This window comes from Coregonus lavaretus, assembly GCF_964263955.1.
Source record: "Coregonus lavaretus genome assembly, chromosome: 15".
Taxonomy (NCBI): Eukaryota; Metazoa; Chordata; class Actinopteri; order Salmoniformes; family Salmonidae; genus Coregonus; species Coregonus lavaretus.
Genome location: NC_140002.1, coordinates 49,988,729 through 50,009,173, shown reverse-complemented (window position 1 = coordinate 50,009,173; position 20,445 = coordinate 49,988,729). Strand labels below are relative to the sequence as shown.

The 20,445-nt window shown below is 41.1% G+C and overlaps 1 protein-coding gene across 2 annotated transcripts in view; it reads left to right on the top strand.

The window, feature by feature from the left end:
* The first annotated feature begins 444 nt into the window (after positions 1-444).
* The window catches only part of LOC311142801 (lissencephaly-1 homolog B-like), a 45,061-nt gene continuing 25,060 nt past the window's right edge, over positions 445-20,445 (top strand). The window contains exon 1 of one of the 2 annotated variants that reach the window (XM_084178482.1): positions 445-623. The gene's annotated coding sequence lies outside the window, so the exon portion shown is untranslated. Of the gene's footprint in view, positions 624-727; positions 770-20,445 lie in introns of those variants that run through there. The other variant, XM_084178483.1, reaches the window with a different exon arrangement.

Here is a 20,445-nt window from a genome sequence, read left to right as displayed (position 1 = left end):
CTGTACCAGTACAGAGGGATAAACCAACAAGTGATATATGTTTCAGTAAGATTGGATTATGGGCATTTATAGCAATGGTTATCAACTGTACTCCAGGGATGGGATGTGGTGGCAGCTGCAGAGAGGTATTTGGGTATGCAAGACTACAGGGTGTGTTAAGTGGCGGTGGGTCATTCTTTCAGGCTGTTGCCCTGAAGTAGGACTAAATAGATTTAAATAGTGGAGTATGGTATTTATTATAATTTTGTATGTTTTGTGAGTGTAGTGTTAGATGGTAGGGTATTAGTATTATTATAGCATTATTATTATATATATATATGTTTTTTAGGCAAAGTATAAGGGAGTTATAGTCCAGTCTAATATGTGGCGGTAATGCAACATTTATTGGATGCCAACCGCAGTTAAACCTCATCGAAGAAAAAGAAGAATAATTAATTTAAACAGGGCGTGCGCGCCGCGCTGTCACTGCCTGCGAAGCAACGCCAGCCGTGCGCGTACTGAAATCAAGGAGAAAACAAGATTGATCCTGCAGGGTGATAGGACATATCCCAGCAAAAACATAATATTTTATCGCCTATTTAGATCACAGAACACGGACTTTGAGACAGATCATACATAGAAGGGTGAGTGGATTTGGTTTTACATGTTTATATTATCTTGATTTGCCATAAAACGAAGCGGTAATGATGACGATGTGGCTGCAGTTTTCTTGCGCTTACCGACTCTGTCTCAAAATGGCGGAGGGGCAGTTACAGCAACATAACATACGGTTGGGAAATTGATTATTGTAGCTAAATCATGACATTCTATTTTACTCTGATACATGTATCCAATGTTGTCTCGACGTGTAGTTTTAATCCATGACATTTTTACATTTGGTAACTTGGTTAGCTAGCTAGCATTCACACCGAGTTTGTTTACATGGAACGTTAGCTTACTAAGATTATTAAACTTTAGGAGCTACGCTAGAGTAGCAAGTCAGCATAGCAATTAGCCACGGCTCAGTTGGTTCGACTTTAAATGGTCAGAATGCGGAATGATTGATTGAAATCACATAACTATAGAGTATAGTTCGCTAGTATACTTCTGCTAGGTGACAATGTCATGTTTGGTGAGAGGACTTTGGCAAGATAAAATGCTAACGAACCGCTGCAATTTCTGTCTTACTAATGTAACCAGCTGCATTCGTTAACTAGCTAACGTTAACTGGCTGGAAGGGCGTATGTTGGTTATTGCTGCAACCTTGGATAGCCAATTTCTTCCATGCTAGATCATGTAGCTACCTACCGGTATATTGGCTAGTAAACCACCTATTTAAGTAACACCTTTGATTTACTACCAGCCCCGATATTTAATATAGCTAAGGTAAGTAGTTGTCTACTTGTGTAAGCTATTTTCCAAAAGTGTTAACTATAGTAACGTTAGCTGGCTAGCCAGCAAACCGCTAATGTTAGACGTTAGCTAACTAGGGCGGTAACTAGGTAACGTTCGTTAGCTATCTTGCTTGCCGTTTGAGTTAGCTAAATTAGTAACATCACATTTCTGGTGTTGATTCCTCGAGCATATCTCCATGTCGATCAAGGCTTAAATGGGCTGAATGTCCAAAATAAATCACATCGTTCATATGATGAAACACAGCGTGCTTGCCACCAAAACGTAAGCTAAACAGGGTGGAGTTTTCGCATTATGGTCTTTGCTTTGGCTGGTGTTTATCATAAGTAACTATACACAGATAACGTGGTCCTCTGGTTGGCTAGTGGCTACTATACATCGAACGTTAGCTGGGTTTATATCTAAATGTTGTTTCGGATAGTATAACGTTAAGCTAGCTAACTGGTTAACGTTAGATTCTAGATTTGTGTTGTCAACAGTTAGCGAGCCAGTAGGTAGGCTAGACATGACATTTTTAACAACGCTTTTTTCTGAAAACTAGTTCATTGCATCAGCCGTGGAGCCCAGTTTCATAATATTACCATATGTCCCAGCTGCTGGCCATAGATTTGAAGTAATCACGAAAAACAGGCCTTATTTTAGGGCATTTTTCACTCTGCCAGCTCCTATTAGTTCTATTGAGCACAGTGGCACCAACTCTCCTTCCGAATGTTTTATCCTCAACGTCACAATGCCTGCATCACTATTGTTGGCAATGAGGCCTGCCCAGGTTCAACCAATTGCTGAAGTTTAAAACGTTAATAACAAAAAAATACTAATGGAACTCTGCGAGATATTTGGCCTCTTGTGTATTCTTTTTTTTTTTTTCAATTCAGGCACCATTTTAATCATGAGAATCTCCTCTTTCTAATTATGTAAAGCTGGGCAGCATACTCCTTTGTCGTCAAACGCTAGCCCCTAAATACTTTTTGCCCTTCGAACGCTGAGCTCCCCCCATTGTTTTCCTATGGAGAGGCATGCTGGTATATTTCGCCAAATATCTCGCAATGTGTATATTTAGATTTTTTTCAAGTAGGACACAATTTTAATCACAACAATCTCCTCTTCCTAATTATGTAAGGCTGGGCAGTTGTCATCGATGGCTAGACCAGAAATAGTCAGAAGTTGCCCTTTTTTTCCCTTCTTCCTTTTTATGCAGACATAAGCACAGTTGACACCATCAATGTGTGGATGTTTACTTTCTACAGGAGTTGTTATTTTTCAGTTTCCTCCTAAGAACAGATTGTAGTGGTAAAATGAAAATATACATTTTTTTTGGTGCCATTTAGGTGAAATGGAATTCTAAGCATAATCCCAGTCAAGATAGGCTCTGCAAACGTTCGATTCAATTAATTTGCTATGGGCTCACGCTAGTGTTACAACTTAGCCAACGTTCTATTGCCGTTTTTCAGCCTTGGGTGAATTTTGACTCGTTCTATTGTCCAGCCTACCGTAGGGTATTTTCCTGAAACTTTATGGCAAAGACAAAGTAGTTTGAGGAGCTAGCTAACGTTAGCTGTCACTGGAGGGGACTCATAGAGGATAAATGGTAATGGCATATTTTTGTAAGCACTAACTCCGCCATGGTTCATTGTACAAAGCCTATGGGGAAAATGAATGGCGTATTTGTAGGGTTTTTGGATAAACACCGAAAATAAGGTCTGTGGTAAACACAGGCTTAGGAGATCTTATACGTTTTGTTCTATGGCAGCTGTCACTTTTTGTGAATTTTGAAGAATGTAACAAGCACATTACGTTTTATTCATTTAGCAGACGCTCTTATCCAGACAGCCTTATAGGAATAGGGTTAAGTGCCTTGCTCAAGGGCATATCGACCGATTGTTCACATAGTCGGCTCGGGGATTTGAACCAGTGACCTAACGGTTACTGGCCCAATGTTCTTAGCCTCTAGGCTACCTGCCACATATAAAGGCTTCATAATTCATAAAGTTCATGTTAACTGACTGATTATCTCATAGAACAAAACGTATAAGATCTCCTAAGCCTGTGTTAACCAAAGACCCTATTTTTGGTGTTTATCCCAAAACCCCATTTCCTCCATACAGTGAGGGAAAAAAGTATTTGATCCCCTGCTGATTATGTACGTTTGCCCACTGACAAAGTAATGATCAGTCTATAATTTTAATGGTAGGTTTATTTGAACAGTGAGAGACAGAATAACAACAAAAAAATCCAGAAAAACGCATGGCAAAAATGTTATAAATTGATTTGCATTTTAATGAGGGAAATAAGAATTTGACCCCCTCTCAATCAGAAAGATTTCTGGCTCCCAGGTGTCTTTTATATAGGTAACGAGCTGAGGAATGCTGTCTACGACCCCAAGAATACCATCCCCACTGTCAAACATGGAGGTGGAAAAATTATGCTTTGGGGGTGTTTTTCTGCTAAGGGGACAGGACAACTTCACCGCATCAAAGGGACGATGGACGGGGCCATGTACCGTCAAATTTTGGGTGAGAACCTCCTTCCATCAGCCATGGGAATGAAAATGGGTCGTGGATGGGTATTCCAGCATGACAATGACCCAAAACACACGGCCAAGGCAACAAAGGAGTGGCTCAAGAAGAAGCACATTAAGGTCCTGGAGTGGCCTAGCCAGTCTCCAGACCTTAATCCCATAGAAAATCTGTGGAGGGAGCTGAAGGTTCAAGTTGCCAAACGTCAGCCTCGAAACCTTAATGACTTGGAGAAGATCTGCAAATAGGAGCGGGACAAAATCCCTCCTGAGATGTGTGCAAAACTGGTGGCCAACTACAAGAAACGTCTGACCTCTGTGATTGCCAACAATGGTTTTGCCATCAAGTACTAAGTCATGTTTTGCAGAGGGGTCAAATACGTATTTCCCTCATTTAAAATGAAAATCAATTTATAACATTTTTGACATGCGTTTTTCTGGATTTTTGTTGTTGTTCTGTCTCTCACTGTTCAAATAAACCTACCATTAAAATTATAGACTGATCATTTCTTTGTCAGTGGGCAAACGTACAAAATCAGCAGGGGATCAAATACTTTTTTCCCTCACTGTAGGAATGGCCGAATGAAGCAGAGGTAAATCATTTCAATTTTTTAGGACTATAAGCCGCAAACCCTGGGTCCATGCAAAACTAACTCTCCCAATGCTGTCGTGACACAGCTGTTCGTGACGTGGGCTGACATCACCTAGCAAATAATTTCCTTTTGAACCAACTAACAGTTATTTTATTTTTTATTTTTTACCAACCATCAAGGTACATCTGATCTGAGTTCTAGGCCATTATTTACATGTAAACATGAAAGCTAGTAGGCAGCTGTCATCCATGATTTGAGTGATGGTGGAACGAACAGCGAGCAACACAACATTAAAAACAACAATTAATGAGCCTGTGCTAAACTTCACTGTTTTTGTCAGTCTGCTATTATTAGTGCATATACAGTTGGGTCCGAAATTGACACTTAAAAAAGATGAGGAAAAATTATAATTAAAATATTGAGCTATATTATTTTATACTAATACAATTGCTCAGAGAAGAGATTTTGTTTAACTAATACTTTTTTCTCTGAAAGGTAGGGGTCAAATTGATTGACTCACATGTTTTAACACCTTTCAATACCTCACCTTGCGAGGATAATGACACAGCCTTTTTCTAAAAATGTATTATGAGTTGGAGAACACTAATCTAAGACCATTCCTCCATACAGAATCCTTCCAGATCAAATCAAATTTGATTTGTCACATACACGTGTTTAGCAGATGTTATTGCAGGTGTAGTGAAATGCTTGTGTTCCTAGCTCCGACAGTGCAGTAATATCTAACAATTTCACAACATATACCCAATACACACAAATCTAAGTAAAGCAGTGGAATTAATAATATGTAAATAAATATATGGACGAGCAATGTCAGAGCGGCATAGACTAAGATACTGTAGAATAGTATAGAATACAGTATATACACATGAGATGAGTAATGCAAGACATGTAAACATTATTGAAGTGACTAGTGTTCCATTTATTAAAGTGGCCAGTGATTTCTAATCTGTACATAGGCAGCAGCCTCTAATGTGCTAGTGAAGGCTATTTAACAGTCAGATGGCCTTGAGATAGAAACTGTTTTTCAGTCTCTCGGTCCCAGCTTTGATGCACCTGTACTGACCTCAACTTCTGGATGATAGCGTGGTGAACCAGCAGTGGCTGGGTGGTTGTTGTCCTTGATTATCTTTTTGACCTTCCTGTGACATCGGGTGCTGTAGGTGTCCTGGAGGGCTGGTAGTTTGCCCCCGGTGATGTGTTGGGCAGACCGTACCACCCTCTGGAGAGCCCTGCGGTTGCGGGCGATGCAGTTGCCGTACCAGGCGGTGATACAGCCCGACAGGATGCTCTCAATTGTGCATCTGTAAAAGTTTGTGAGGGTTTTAGGTGCCACATTTCTTCAGCCTCCTGAGGTTGAAGAGGCTCTGTTGCACCGCCTTCACCACACTGTCTGTGTGGGTGGACCATTTTCAGTTTGTTAGTGATGTGTAGGCCGAGGAACTTGAAGCTTTCCACCTTCTCCACTGCGGTCCCGTCGATGTGGATAGGGGGGTTTCCTGAAGTCCACGATCATCTCCTTTGTTTTGTTGACGTTGTGTGAGGTTATTTTCCTGGCACCACACTCCCAGAGCCCTCACCATCTCCCTGTAGGCTTTCTCGTCATTGTTGGTAATCATGCCTACCACTGTTGTGTCGTCTGCAAACTTGATGATTGAGTTGGAGGCGTGCTTGGCCACGCTGTCATGGGTGAACAGGGAGTACAGGAGGGGGCTGAGCATGCACCCTTGTGGGGCCCCAGTGTTGAGGATCAGCGAAGTGGAGGTGTTGTTTCCTACCTTCACCACCTGGGGGGCGGTCCGTCAGGAAGTCCAGGACCCAGTTGCACAGGGCGGGGTTCAGACTCAGGGCCTCGAGCTTAATGATGAGCTTGGAGGGTACTATGGTGTTGAATGTTGAGCTATAGTCAATGCACAGCATTATTACATAGGTATTCCTCTTGTCCAGATGGGATAGGGCAGTGTGTTGGCGATTGCATCGTCTGTGGATCTATTGGGGCGGTAAGCAAATTGAAGTGGGTCTAGGGTGGCAGGTAAGGTAGAGGTGATATGATCCTTGACTAGTCTCTCAAAGCACTTCATGATGACAGAAGTGAGTCCTACGGGGTGATAGTCATTTAGTTCAGTTACCTTTGCTTTCTTGGGTACAGGAACAATGGTGGCCTTCTTGACGTATGTGGGGACAGCAGACTGGGAGAGGGAGAGATTGAATATGTCCATAAACACACCAGCCAGCTAGTCTGCGCATGCTCTGAGTACACGGCTAGGGATGCCATCTGGGCCGGCAGCCTTGTAAGGGTTAACATGCTTAAATGTCTTACTCACGTCGGCCACGAAGGAGAGCCCACAGTCCTTGGTAGCGGGCCGCGTCGGTGGCGCTGTATTATCCTCAAAGCTGGCGAAGAAGGTGTTTAGCTTGTCCGGGAGCAAGACGTCGGTGTCCGCGACGTGGCTGGTTTTCCTTTTGTAATCCGTGATTGTCTGTAGACCCTGCCACATACATCTCATGTCTGGGCCGTTGAATTGCGACTCCACTTTGTCCCTATACTGACGTTTTGCCTGTTTGATTGCCTTGCGGAGGGAATAACTACACTGTTTGTCATCAAAAAGAAAGGAGGACCAAGGCACTCTTCATATAATTAATTAAAATGCCTTTATTAGTATGGCATGTTCAATAGAAAGACGTCTTTCTATTGAACATGCCATACTAATAAAGGCATTTTAATTAATTATATGAAGAGTGCCTTGGTCCTCCTTTCTTTTTGATGACCAATTCACCCCTTTGACCAAAGAGAACCTTCTGTCTACCAACATTTACTATTGTGTACCTTAGTAGCACTTCCCTTCCTCCTCTTTCTACTAACTACACTGTTTGTGTTCTGCCATATTCCCAGTCACTTTGCCATGGTTAAATGCGGTGGTTTGCGCTTTCAGTTTTGCGCGAATGCTGCCATCTATCCATGGTTTCTGGTTAGGGTAGGTTTTAATAGTCACAGTGGGTACAACATCCCCTATACACTTTCTGATAAACTCACCGTATCAGTATATGTCAATATTATTCTCTGAATCTACCTGGAACATATCCCAGTCCGCGTGATCTAAACAATCTTGAAGCGTGGATTCCGATTGGTCAGACCAGCATTGAATAGTCCTTAGCATGGTTACTTCCTGCTTTGAGTTTCTGCCTATAGGAAGGGAGGGGCAAAATGGAGTCGTGGGCAGATTTCCCGAAAGGAGGGCGGTGGAGGGCCTTGTATGCATCCCGGAAGTTGGAGTAGCAGTGGTCAAGTGTTTTAGTAGCGCGAGTACTACAGTCGATGTGTTGATAGAACTTCGGCAATCGTTTCCTCAAATTTGCTTTGTTAAAATCCCCAGCTACAATAAATGCAGCCTCAGGATATGTGGTTTCCAGTTTGCATAGAGTCCAGTGAAGTACTTTAAGAGCCGTCGTGGTATCAGCTTGAGGGGGGGATATACACGGCCGTGACTATAACTGAAGAAGATTATCTTGGGAGATAATACGGTCTGCATTTGATTGTGAGGTATTCTAGGTCGGGTGAGCAAAAGGAGTTCCTGTATGTTATCACAATTACACCATGAGTCGTTAATCATAAAACATACACCTCCGCCCTTTTGCTTCCCAGAGAGAGATTGATTCCAGTCTGTGCGATGAACTGAGAATCCAACTTGCTGGACTGACTCGGGACAGTATATCCCGAGAGAGACATGTTTCCGTGAAACCTAGTATGTTACAATCCCTGATGTCTCTCTGGAAGGTAACCCTCACCCTGAGCTCGTCAACTTTATTATCCAGAGATTGAACATTAGCTAGTAATATACTCTGAAGCGGTGGGTGGTGTGCACACCTCCTAAGTCGGACTAGAAGGCCGCTCCGAGTACCTCTGTTCCGGTGTTGTTTTGGGTCGGCCTCTGGAATTAGTTCAATTGCCCTGGGGGGTGCGAACAAAGGATCTGCTTCAGGAAAGTCATATTCCTGGTCATAATGGTGGTAGTGCTGGTGACTTACCGCCGCTCTGATATCCAATAGTTCTTCCCGGCTGTATGTAATAACACAAACAATTTTCTGAGCCAATAGCCTAAGAAATAATACATAAAAAAGCGAAATACTGTCAGCGCCTTTTTTGACATCTTTCGTCTGCACTTATGGACTGGCCTCTTCATGTCCGGAGACTGAGATGACCATCTGCAAAATATTTATTTTTGTGGCCAATTATCAATTTCTTTGTGGATTTTGATGTGTGCTTGGGGTTGTTGTCTTGCAGGAATATGCACTTGCGGCCAAGTTTCAGCCACCTGGCAGAGGCAACTAGGTTTTGTAAAAAAATGTCTTGGTACTGGGTAAAGTTAATTATGCCATTGACCTTAACAAGGGCCCCAGGACCAGTGGAGGCATAATAGCCCCATAACATCAAAGTTCCACCACCATGTTTTACAGTAGGTATTAGTGATGTGGGCAAAAATCAATAGTTACATATCAGGTAGCGATGTTAATCGTTTAGCTGCCTGAAATACGTTTAACCTGTCATGCTTATCAGTCTATAGGTTAATCTGCATAATTGAGTGGAATGAAATTGGCACAGCATACAAAGCCTAGTTTGAGGAGCGGAATGGCCTATCACCTGTCAGACAGCGCGAGAGCAGCTCCTCAAAAAGCTTGTGCTGGAGTGAAACGTGCTTTTATAAGCCCAGTCATTGTGCAACAAATAATTCTAAATGAAATTGTTAACTGTTTTGATGCCCACGATTTTACAAAATAGCTATTTATTTCTCAATCTCAACTCGTAATTAAAGCGCGCCTCCCATTCACCATTTCAGTCCATAGCCAATAGTCAACGTTAGGCAGGCTATCAGCGTGTCATCCACCACTTTACATGCGTGCATAGTATTTTCTGTTGGTCACGTAATTTTACTGTTTGGAAAAAATGTAATCATTTGTGATCGTTCAATGAGGGTCGGTGAGTCGGCAGAAAAATTGGCCTAAATGTGCATCCCTAATATCATTATGTTATTTTTTACGATATATCGTATCGACAATATCGCAATCAAAATGTTGCGCTAGTTGGCTGTTCCTGCACCAAAGCTCCAGTATTGTTAAAACTGTTCGCTGCTCTGGCACCCCAATGGTGGAACAAGCTCCCTCACGACGCCAGGACAGCGGAGTCACTCACCACCTTCCGGAGACATTTGAAACCCCACCTCTTTAAGGAATACCTGGGATAGGATAAAGTAATCCTTCTACCCCCCCCTTACCCCACCCCCCCAAAAAAACAAACAAAAAACATTGTAAAGTGGTTATCCCACTGGCTATAAGGTGAATGCACCAATTTGTAAGTCGCTCTGGATAAGAGCGTCTGCTAAATGACGTAAATGTAATAGCTTTTTTCTTTTTAAATAGGGAGCCAATTTGTTTTCAGCACTTTTATTTCCATGACTGATCAAAACTCATTTTCTCATGGCTCTCTCATGTCCCTCTGCAGAAGACATATGATGAGCAATATGTTTGGAACATCGAAACTAGGGCTGCATGATTAATCAAATTCAGATCGAAATTGCGATATTGATATGTGCAATATCCATAAACTCTTAATGAAAAATGTCAGTTCCTTGTACATGCGTGCATAGTATTTTCTGTTGGTCACGTAATTGTACTGTTTGGAAACAATTTAACCATTTGTGATCGTTGAATGAGGGTCGGTGAGTCGGCAGCACTGACCAATCACAAGCGGCCTCTCTAACTGTCTGCTTGGCATGCACATGCTGGCCAATCACAAACATCCCCGCTTAGAGCACGCAGTTAGATGCTGGTGAGGAGAGAAAGCGCTTTACTAAAGACTGTACAGTATAAGGTTTAGGAACTCTGTGGCTTTACCTCCGAGTGTGTGTCGGAAACATGAGTGCTGTTAGTGCTAATGACAATGTCGTATGTGGTGACAAAGAAGGGCACATCTTCAGTGGTATGGCAGTATTTTGGCTACAGGCAAACCAATGACAACCAAATGCAATTTGTGTAAAAAGTACCTCAGGTTTGTGGCGACTACAAGAGGCAACACAACAAATGTATTCAATCATTTGTAGAATAACCATCCCCTACTTTACGATGATTGCATGGTGAAAAAAGCGCCCGACAGCAGCGAAGTCCCATAGCCACAACCAGCCATCTATGTTAAACAGGCATTAATTGCCGATGTGTTCAAGTATTTTGCCACTACGAAAAACATCCCGTAGACACATAGAAATCAGAGGCTATCACATAGCAAAATACATGATTCCTATTTAAAGTTGCAAAGACAGCTTCAAGAAGATGATTAACAAGCTGAACAGGAGATTCAAGATTCCATCTTGCACATATTTTTCTCAAGTCTCTATCCCAACACGGTATAACAAATTTAAGGGAGAAGTTTAAACATGTTGCGTTGAATGACTGGACCAGACTCCGATGTTTTGGACACAGGCTGCACCTTGTAATCGGTAGGCTACGTGTTACATGTTTTTAAGGCATTTTGACATGTAATTTAAATTATAATGATTGAGCCTACTTATACATAATTACACAATTATAAGGCTATGGCTGCCTGAATAAATAATTAACTTAGGTTATTTAAGAACTTGTGGTAAGATAGTGAATAGTAACTCATAATATTATTCATTAATGAATAAGTGCTGTGCTTATACCACACTATATATTACTATGTAGGTGTAATAATGCTATCTATCATATGTGACTCATTTCAAGAAACTAGGTGTATGTCGCGCATCACTACTTCACAAGAGAACCATTTGAACTTTTTTTTAAATCAATGCGTTGGTAAAAAACCTTCCCTCTAGCCATGATTGGCTGAGATAATGGATGGGCTGGACATGCCAAGAGATGAGTTAAGATTGGTCTGCCATGTAGCACGCTTCTGTCTATACCATAAGCTGGTCAGTATTTGTAGGTAATCCTTTCTAACGCAGCTTTTTTTGAAAGATGATATGTAGTAGAACTCCAAAGGTGTTGCTCTCCACTTTCTGGAGGACCGAGTTCTGAAATCAGTGGAATGCACAGTGGAATTAGAGTATGATAGCTAAGGAGATGGAGAAAATTCTGGCGTTTGATTGCAAATATGCAGACGGAGTCGAAAAGAGAACACACTGTTGTAATCCGGAGACAGGTGTTTTATACATCTTCAAACTAAGGCAACCATGGCATCCGTGACAGAGGGGGAGAAGCGTCCATCCATGTATGCGGGTAAGATAGTCTAGCTAGCTACAGATATTACACGTTTCTAATTTTGTCAAAGTTTTTTTCATTTCAAGTTAAAGCATACTGTTAGCTAGCTAGCTAACATTATCTGGCTGGCTCGCTAGCTAACGTTACGTGTATGATCTGTGTAGTATATTTGTATCTCAGAGCCAATTGCATTGCTAGTTAAAGCCTAATGTTAGCTAGCTAGCTAACATTGAACCTAGTTGGTTAGCGACCTGCAGATTCATGCAGGGTAATAATGAGTTGGATTATGGTTCATTGTTTAGCTAGCTAGCTACATGTCTAAACATGGCCTCAAGTGAATCCTTAAAGAGCTGGATGGGGCTAAAGCTTTAGAGGGTGTGAACAATGCTGAATAGGTGTAGACAAAGAAGAGCTCTCCAGTAGGTGTACCAAAACTTTCACATTTACATATTTACATTTACGTCATTTAGCAGACGCTCTTATCCAGAGCGACTTACATTATATATTTTTTTCATACCCCCTGTGGGAATCGAACCCACAACCCTGGCGTTGCAAACACCATGCTCTATCAACTGAGCTACATCCCTACCGGCCATTCCCTCCCCTACCCTGGACGACGCTGGGCCAATTGCGCGCCGCCCCATGGGTCTCCCGGTCACGGCCGGCTACGACAGAGCCTGGATTCGAACCAGGATCTCTAGTGGCACAGCTAGCACTGTGATGCAGTGCCTTAGACCACTGCGCCACTCAGGAGACCCATGGGTCAAGGGCCATTTTCTCAAAAGAGAGGTTACAAGGTTATCAACTTTCAAAGCAGAATTACTTACCCTTTGTTCCTCAACTGTAGTGTATGATATACCATTTTCTAGCTCTGAGTCTCTACTTTTATCCACTTGTAAAAATCACAATTTCAAATTTTGCTACATAAGTTTGAGCCGGTCGGTCACACATGTAATCTATAATAACGTTGGAAAATATTTGTTTCATTTGTCAATATTGCTGCCGACTAACCGACCCTCATTAACCGGTCAACAAACCGTTAAACATTTTCCTCAAAAGTAAAGTTACGTGACCAAAAGACAATACTTTGCATGCAAAAACGGAACGTAGGTTTTTCATTTACAGCTTAGCATGGTTCGATACTGTGACCCAAACGACGCATTTGCGACCGTTTGATTTGGCATTGCGACATACATTTTTAATTGGTTGCAAGGGTGTCAGTGATTAAAAAAAAAAGAAAAAAACTGGTTATGTTAGTTTTTGGTTTACAATGTGCTTCTTTTTGTATCGTGATTTATTCAAACAGTAGTGTGCAATGGACCGAAAATAAACCAACTTTCTGAAGCGGCAACAACGGCACGGGTATGCCCCGGTATGTGTGTGTCAGTGCTCGACATACAGGGGAGGTTTTGGAAACCCTCCGGGCCAGCTGGTCATCTGCTTGGGCCAGTGATTTTATTTTATTTTTAAACTTAGGTACAGTACTAGTCAAATGTTTGGACACACCTACTCATTCAAGGGTTTTTCTTTATTTTTAAAAAATGTTTACATTGTAGAATAATAGTGAAGACATCAGAATATATTTGAGATTCTTCAAATGGCCACCCTTTGCCTTGATGACAGCTTTGCACACTCTTGGCATTCTCTCAACCAGCTTCATGAGGTAGTCACCTGGAATGCATTTCAATTAACAGGTGTGCCTTCTTAAAAGTTAATTTGTTTAATTTTTTTCCTTCTTAATGCGTTTCAGCCAATCAGTTGTGTTGTGACAAGGAAGGGGGGAATACAGAAGATAGCCCTATTTGGTAAAAGACCAAGTCCATATTATGGCAGGAACAGCTCAAATAAGCAAAGAGAAACGACAGTCCATCATTACTTTAAGACATGAAGGTCCGTCAATACGGAACATTTCAAGAACTTTGAAAGTTTCTTCAAGTGCAGTCGCAAAAACCATCAAGCTCTCTGATGAAACTGGCTCTCATGAGGACCACCACAGGAAAGGAAGACCCAGAGTTACCTCTGCTGCAGAGGATCAGTTCATTAGAGTTACCAGCCTCAGATTGCAGCCCAAATAAATGCTTCACAGAGTTCAAGTAACAGACACATCTCAACATCAACTGTTCAGAGGGGATTGTGTGAATTAGGCCTTCATGGTTGAATTGCTGCAAAGAAACCACTACTAAAGGACACCAATAAGAAAAGAGACTTGCTTGGGCCAAGAAACACGAGCAATGGACATTAGACCGGTGGAAATTTGTCCTTTGGTCTGATGAGTCCAAATTAGAGATTTTTGGTTCCAACCACCATGTCTTTGTGAGACGCAGAGTAGGTGAACGGATGATCTCCGCATGTGCGTTTCCCACCGTGAAGCATGGAGGAGGTGGTGTTATGGTGTGGGGGTGCTTTGCTGGTGACACTGTCTGTGATTTAGAATTCAAGGCACACTTAACCAGCATGGCTACCACAGCATTCTGCAGCGATACGCCATCCCATCTGGTTTGTGCTTAGTGGGACTCATTTGTTTTTCAACAGGACAATGACCCAACACACCTCCAGGCTGTGTAAGGGCTATATGACCAAGAAGGAGATTGATGGAGTGCTGCATCAGATGATCTGGTCTCCACAATCACCAGACCTCAACCCAGTTGAGATGATTAGGGATGAGTTGGACCGCAGAGTGAATGAAAAGCAGCCAACAAGTGCTCAGCATATGTGGGAACTCCTTCAAGACTGTTGGAAAAGCATTCCTCATGAAGCTGGTTGAGAGAATGCCTAGAGTGTGCAAAGCTGTCATCAAGGCAAAGGGTGGCTACTTTGAAGATTCTCAAATATAAAATATATTTTGATTTGTTTAACACATTTTTGGTTACTACATGATTCCATATGTGTTATTTTATCATTTTGATGTATTCACTATTATTCTACAATGTAGAAAATATAAATAATAAAAACCCTTGAATGAGTAGCTGTGTCCAAACTGGTACTGTATATATTTTTTCCAGTGTGGGCCTTGTGTTCCAGTATGCCAGTACTCGAACAGTCAAATGTAAAATGCACATCCCTTTGTGTGTGTGGCCTAAATGGTGTCCAGTAATACTAGCCCTAGCCCCTTTCTAAGAACCCTGTTATCTATAGGGGCATTGTGTGTCTATGATTGTCTGAATGGTTTGGAGTGTTGGTCTCCTTGCTAAGTCTACTGTAGTATTACTTACTGTACGGTCAGGCTGGGTATATGGTTGGACTTATGACTTCAAGGCTGTTTCTGTGTAGGACCAGATGGTTGTCTGAAATACTGCTGTACTCAGCACTCTGTGTGCACATGTTGTGTATGATGTCGTTCACAGACTGAGAGCATGAGAGATGGAACGGAGACAAGTAACTGGCCAACTGGCCAAGACCTTCCTTGAGATCCGTGGCGCATGCTACGTTAACTTTTGGTGCAAAACTGAAAGTTTGACGGGACAGTGACTGGACTGCATTGTAAGTTATTCACATGTGTACACTGATACAGTGCCCTCAAAGTATTGAGTTGCCCTCCCTTTTGCCTTCAGAACAGACTCAATTCATCGGGGCATGGACAAGTTGTCGAAAGCGTTCCACAGGGATGCTGGCCCATGTTGACTCCAATCCGTCCCACAGTTGTGTCAAGTTGACTGGATGTCCTTTGGGTGGTGGACCATTCTTGACACACACGTGGAACTGTTGATTGTGAAAAACCCAGAAGTGTTGCAGTTCTTGACGCAAACCGGTGCGCCTGGCACCTACTACCATACCTTGTTCAAAGGCACTTAAATATTTTGTCTTGCCCATTCACCCTCTGAATGGCACACATACACAATACATGTATCAATTGTCTCAAGGCTTAAAAATCCTTCTTTAACCTGTCTCCTCCCCTTTATCTACACTGATTTGAAGTGTATTTAACAAGTGGCATCAATAAGGGATCACCTGGTCAGTTTGTCATGTAAAGCGCATGTGTTCCTAATATTTTGTACACTGTATATTTCGAAATCTATTTTGAAAGCAGTTTTTTGGGCCGTAAAAAAAGAGGGGGATCCCAGTTTTACGTTGCTACCACTTTTATTTCTCTACTCCTGCAATTGCGCATGTGGCATTGTTTTTACAAATGCAGTTTTACAACTGGTCAAGCATGGTTTAGGTGCAACTGTGCAACAGAGTTCTTAAAGGGGCAATGTCATCTTAAAATGTCAATGACATACATTTGTAATAGAAACAATAATATATATATATATATATATATATATATATATATATATATATATATATATATATATATATATATATATATATATATATATATATATATATATACTTTGAGTGAATAATTATATATTCATATTTAGAATAAAATAATAATTAATAACTTTGAAAAGAAAACATGAATCATCAGCGTACAATGACACTGTTGTTTTTAAGCCGTGGATTTTTAGCCCCTTGATATTATTGTTGGATCTGATTTGAATAGTTAACATTTCGATGGCCATAATAAATAGGTATGCCGATAGTGGACAACTTTGTTTTACTCCTCTTGGCAGTTTAATACTTTCTGAGAGGTAGCCATTGTTTACTATTTTACACCTAGGGTTACTATACATAACTTTAACCCATTATATAAGAGATTCTCCAAAAATTAAAATATTCCAGGTATTAATATATAGATTCCAGTCATACTTTATCAAAAGCCTTTTCAAAGTCAGCAATGAATACCAGGCCTGGTTTCCCAGATTGTTCATAGTGTTCTATTGTTTCCAGTACTTGTCTTATTATCTCCAATGTATTGTCCATGTAAAAAACCTGTCTGATTTAGGATGAATAATATCTGACAATACCTTTTTTTTTATTCTATGCGCTTTGCATTTTGCATCACAACACTGAAATGTAAGGGGCCTCCAATTTTTTTTAATGGACTGGATCTTTATATTTACCACTTGGGTCCTGTTTCAGTAATAATGAAATCAGACCTTGTTGAGTATCTGATAATCAAAAATTTTTATAGGAGTGGTTAAAACATGCTAATAATGGTCCTCTGAGTACATCAGAAAATATTTGGTATACAGTGCATTCGGAAGTATTCAGACCCCTTGACTTTTTCCACATTTTGTTTACGTTACAACCTTATTCTAAAATGGATTACATTGTTTTTTTCCCTCATCAATCTACATACAATACCCCATAATGACAAAGCAAAAACAGGTTTTTAGAAATGTTTGCAAATGTATTACAAATAAATTGAAATATCACATTTACATAAGTATTCAGACACTTTTTTCAGTACTTTGTTGAAGCACCTTTGGCAGTGATTACAGCCTTGAGTCTTGGGTATAACACTACAAGCTTGGCACACCTGTATTTGGGAAGTTTCTTCTATTCTTCTCTGCAGATCCTCTCAAGCTCTGTCAGGTTGGATGGAGAGCGTCGCTGCACAGCTATTTTCGGGTCTCTCCAGCGCTGTTCGAACGGGTTCAAGTCCGGGCTCTAGCTGGGCCACTCAAGGACAATCAGAGACCTGTCCCGAAGCCACTCCTACGTTGTCTTGGCTGTGTGCTTAGGGTTGTTGTCCTGTTGAAAGGTGAACCTCTGCCCCAGTCTGAGCTCCTGAGCGCTCTGGAGCAGGTTTTCGTCAAGGATCTCTCTGTAATTTGCTTCGTTCATCTTTCCCTCAATCCTGACTAGTCTCCCAGTCCCTGCCGCTGAAAACATCCCCACAGCATGATGCAGCTACCACCATGCTTCACCATAGGGATGGTGCTAGTTTTCCTCCAGACGTGATGCTTGGCATTCAGGCCAAAGAGTTTAATCTTGGTTTCATCAGATCAGAGAATCTTGTTTCTCATGGTCTGAGATTCCTTTAGGTGCCTTTTGGCAAACTCCAAGCGGGCTTCCGTCTGCCCACTCTACCACAAAGGCCTGATTGGTGGAGTGCTACAGAGATGGTTGTCCTTCTGGACAGAGAAACAGTGGAGCTCTTTCAGTGACCATAGGGTTCTTGGTCACCTTCCTGACCAAGTCCCTTCTCCCCCGATTGCTCAGTTTGGCCAGGCAGCCAGCTCTAGGAAGAGTCTTGGTGGTTCCAAACTTCTTCCATTTAAGAATGCACTGTACCTAAACTGGTGTTCCATCCAGCCCTGGAGTTTTCCTGGACTTAAAGGCTTTAATTGCATCAAGAAGTTCCTCCTCTGTATTTTGGCCTTCACATTAGTAATGCTGTACAGCTGTTAATTTTACATTATTAATAGGAAAAAAATCCTTATAATTAACTTTGGTTAGTAAAGATGGAGGAGACTGAAATGAAAACATATGCTAAGAGTACTTTGCTTCCTCTTCCAAAATATTGTTTGGTGAATCATGGGTGACTCCATCATTTGTAACAAGCTTCAGTAAGTTATTTTTGGTAGCATTTCTATGTTGAAGATTAAAAAATAATTTGGTGCATTTTTCCCCATATTCCATCCAGTTCGCTTTATTTTTATTATATATTACACTTGATCTTTCTTGAGTAAGCTCCTCCATTTCTTTGTTTTTCCCATAACGTATTCTGTGCCTCTATGGGACAGTTTTTATTGCTATCTATCTGTACTGTTAGTCTGTACTGTACTGTTAGTTATTTTGACCTAAATTGCTTTTGTTTTAAAGATGAGTATTGAATTGCATGGCCTCAAAAGGCACATTTAAAAGTGCTGTACCTTAAACAAAATGTTGGTAAAAAGTAAGTTATAAATTCTACTGTCCTGGTTAAAAACAGCTTGTCATCCAATAGGTTTTGATTATATTTCCAATATCCCCGCCCACATGGAACTTCTGTAAGAGTAATGTATATACCAATTATTTGACGGTCCGATCGCATTCTGTCCCCTATCAACACTTTTTAAAAACGTTTGGTGCCAGCGAGAATTACATAAGAAAGTAGTCAAGACAACTAGCTTGATTTGAGCCTCCGCCATGTATATCTCACTAGGTCAGGATATTTAAGCCTCCATATATCCACTAGTTTCAATATATCCGTTATATAGTGCATAGGGAGGTTAACTTTGCCCCAGACAATCAATCAGTTTGATTTAGTTTCAGTCTTGGGATTTTTTGTGGCTTTAACCCCTGTGGCATTATAGGCTAGAACACTTTCAAATGCAAGAAGATACCGGTAGCTTCCAGCTTTGTAGGCTCACTTTCCTTGCTAGCTTACAGCTGTAGCTAACATAAATTCACTACCCTAGGGACAATATGCAAAACCCTTTTGATAAATGCCTCACATCTCTCAAGGTTTTCTTTGCTCGAGCCTCGAATTGACTGTATGTGAATTATATCATGGGTCTTAAAGAGACAGTGTGCACTTTTATAAAAGTAATTGCTTCTTCTATGCAAATGTTGTTGATCGGTACAATAAAATAAGTCCCAAATAAGTCAACTGTAGCCCCATGAAATCAGCCAAAAAGAAGCTCAATAATTCAATGCATGAACACTCCTATTGAATATGCATTCACCTGTATTGTGAATTGTTCTTGGGGGAAAAATGCAATTCACAATACAGGTGAATGCATATTCAATAGGAGTGTTCATGCATAGAATTATTGAGCTTTTTTTTGGCTGATTTCATGGGGCTACAGTTGATTTATATGGGAAAAATGCACATACATCTTGATTTACCCAGTTTATCAATAGAGAATTATCATTCAAATAGATTATTACCATTATTTTATGCACTTAGATTGGTAGAAAACCTAGTCAAATTGATTAAATAATTGTTCAGGGGTTGTTAACCCAGAATTCTGGGTTTTTCACGCAGAAAAGGAAAGAAAACGCAGAAATAAATCTTGCAGTGTTTTGTAAACGCAGATCTAAAATGCTTCTTATTGTACATTCTGCTCGGCTTCAGTCAGGGTTCGCTCCTAATCATACATGTAAAATAACTAATTTCGTGCTTCAGTTGCACTTCTTCACTTGGATGAAATATATTTTCTCTTGTCATTGGCTCACCAGACGGCGCTCTGACTGTGTAGGCTACTGTTCTCCGGTACTTTCCTCTAGTGATTAGAAGTTCAGGTCTTTTTACTAACTCTGATCTTTTCAACTCGTTCATTTGAGTAATGCCCAGAGCATGCAGGACCCCAACTGGGGAACGATTTTAACTGAAAACTCGAAAGAGTCATAATTCTATAAGCCTCTCGTTCACATGTCAGTCACCATAGGGGGCTTATTGGAGCTGTCATTTGTGACTGAGAATTGTAAACGTGCTTTAAACAATTTTGTTGATTGCTAGGCATACAAATATGATTATTTATTGATACATTTGAAACAAGGTCTAGTTGTGGCAGCAACCGGTGAACAACTCTTGGCGGAATGCATTGCTTGACTGCCGTGAGGGTGATAAGTAGCCTGACGACACACTAAATTCTTCTGCTGCTTTGTCGTTCGCTACATACCTCTCACTGCGAGAAGAAACTAACGTCGGTGGGTGTAGCGTTTGGCCAGAGAAAGGAGTCTGGGTAGCCAGCCAAGGTGATAAGCACAGTCGTTCATGAACTGCAACCCCCCCAAACAATTCGTTCTCGAGTTCGAGTAGGTTGAGCAGAGGCTGTGTGTGTGTGTGTGTTTTGGTTCTACAAAGCTGTGCCCATAACGATCAATAATCAATTAATTGCAGTTAATCTTGCACCATGCGATCAATTATCAGTTCTAAAC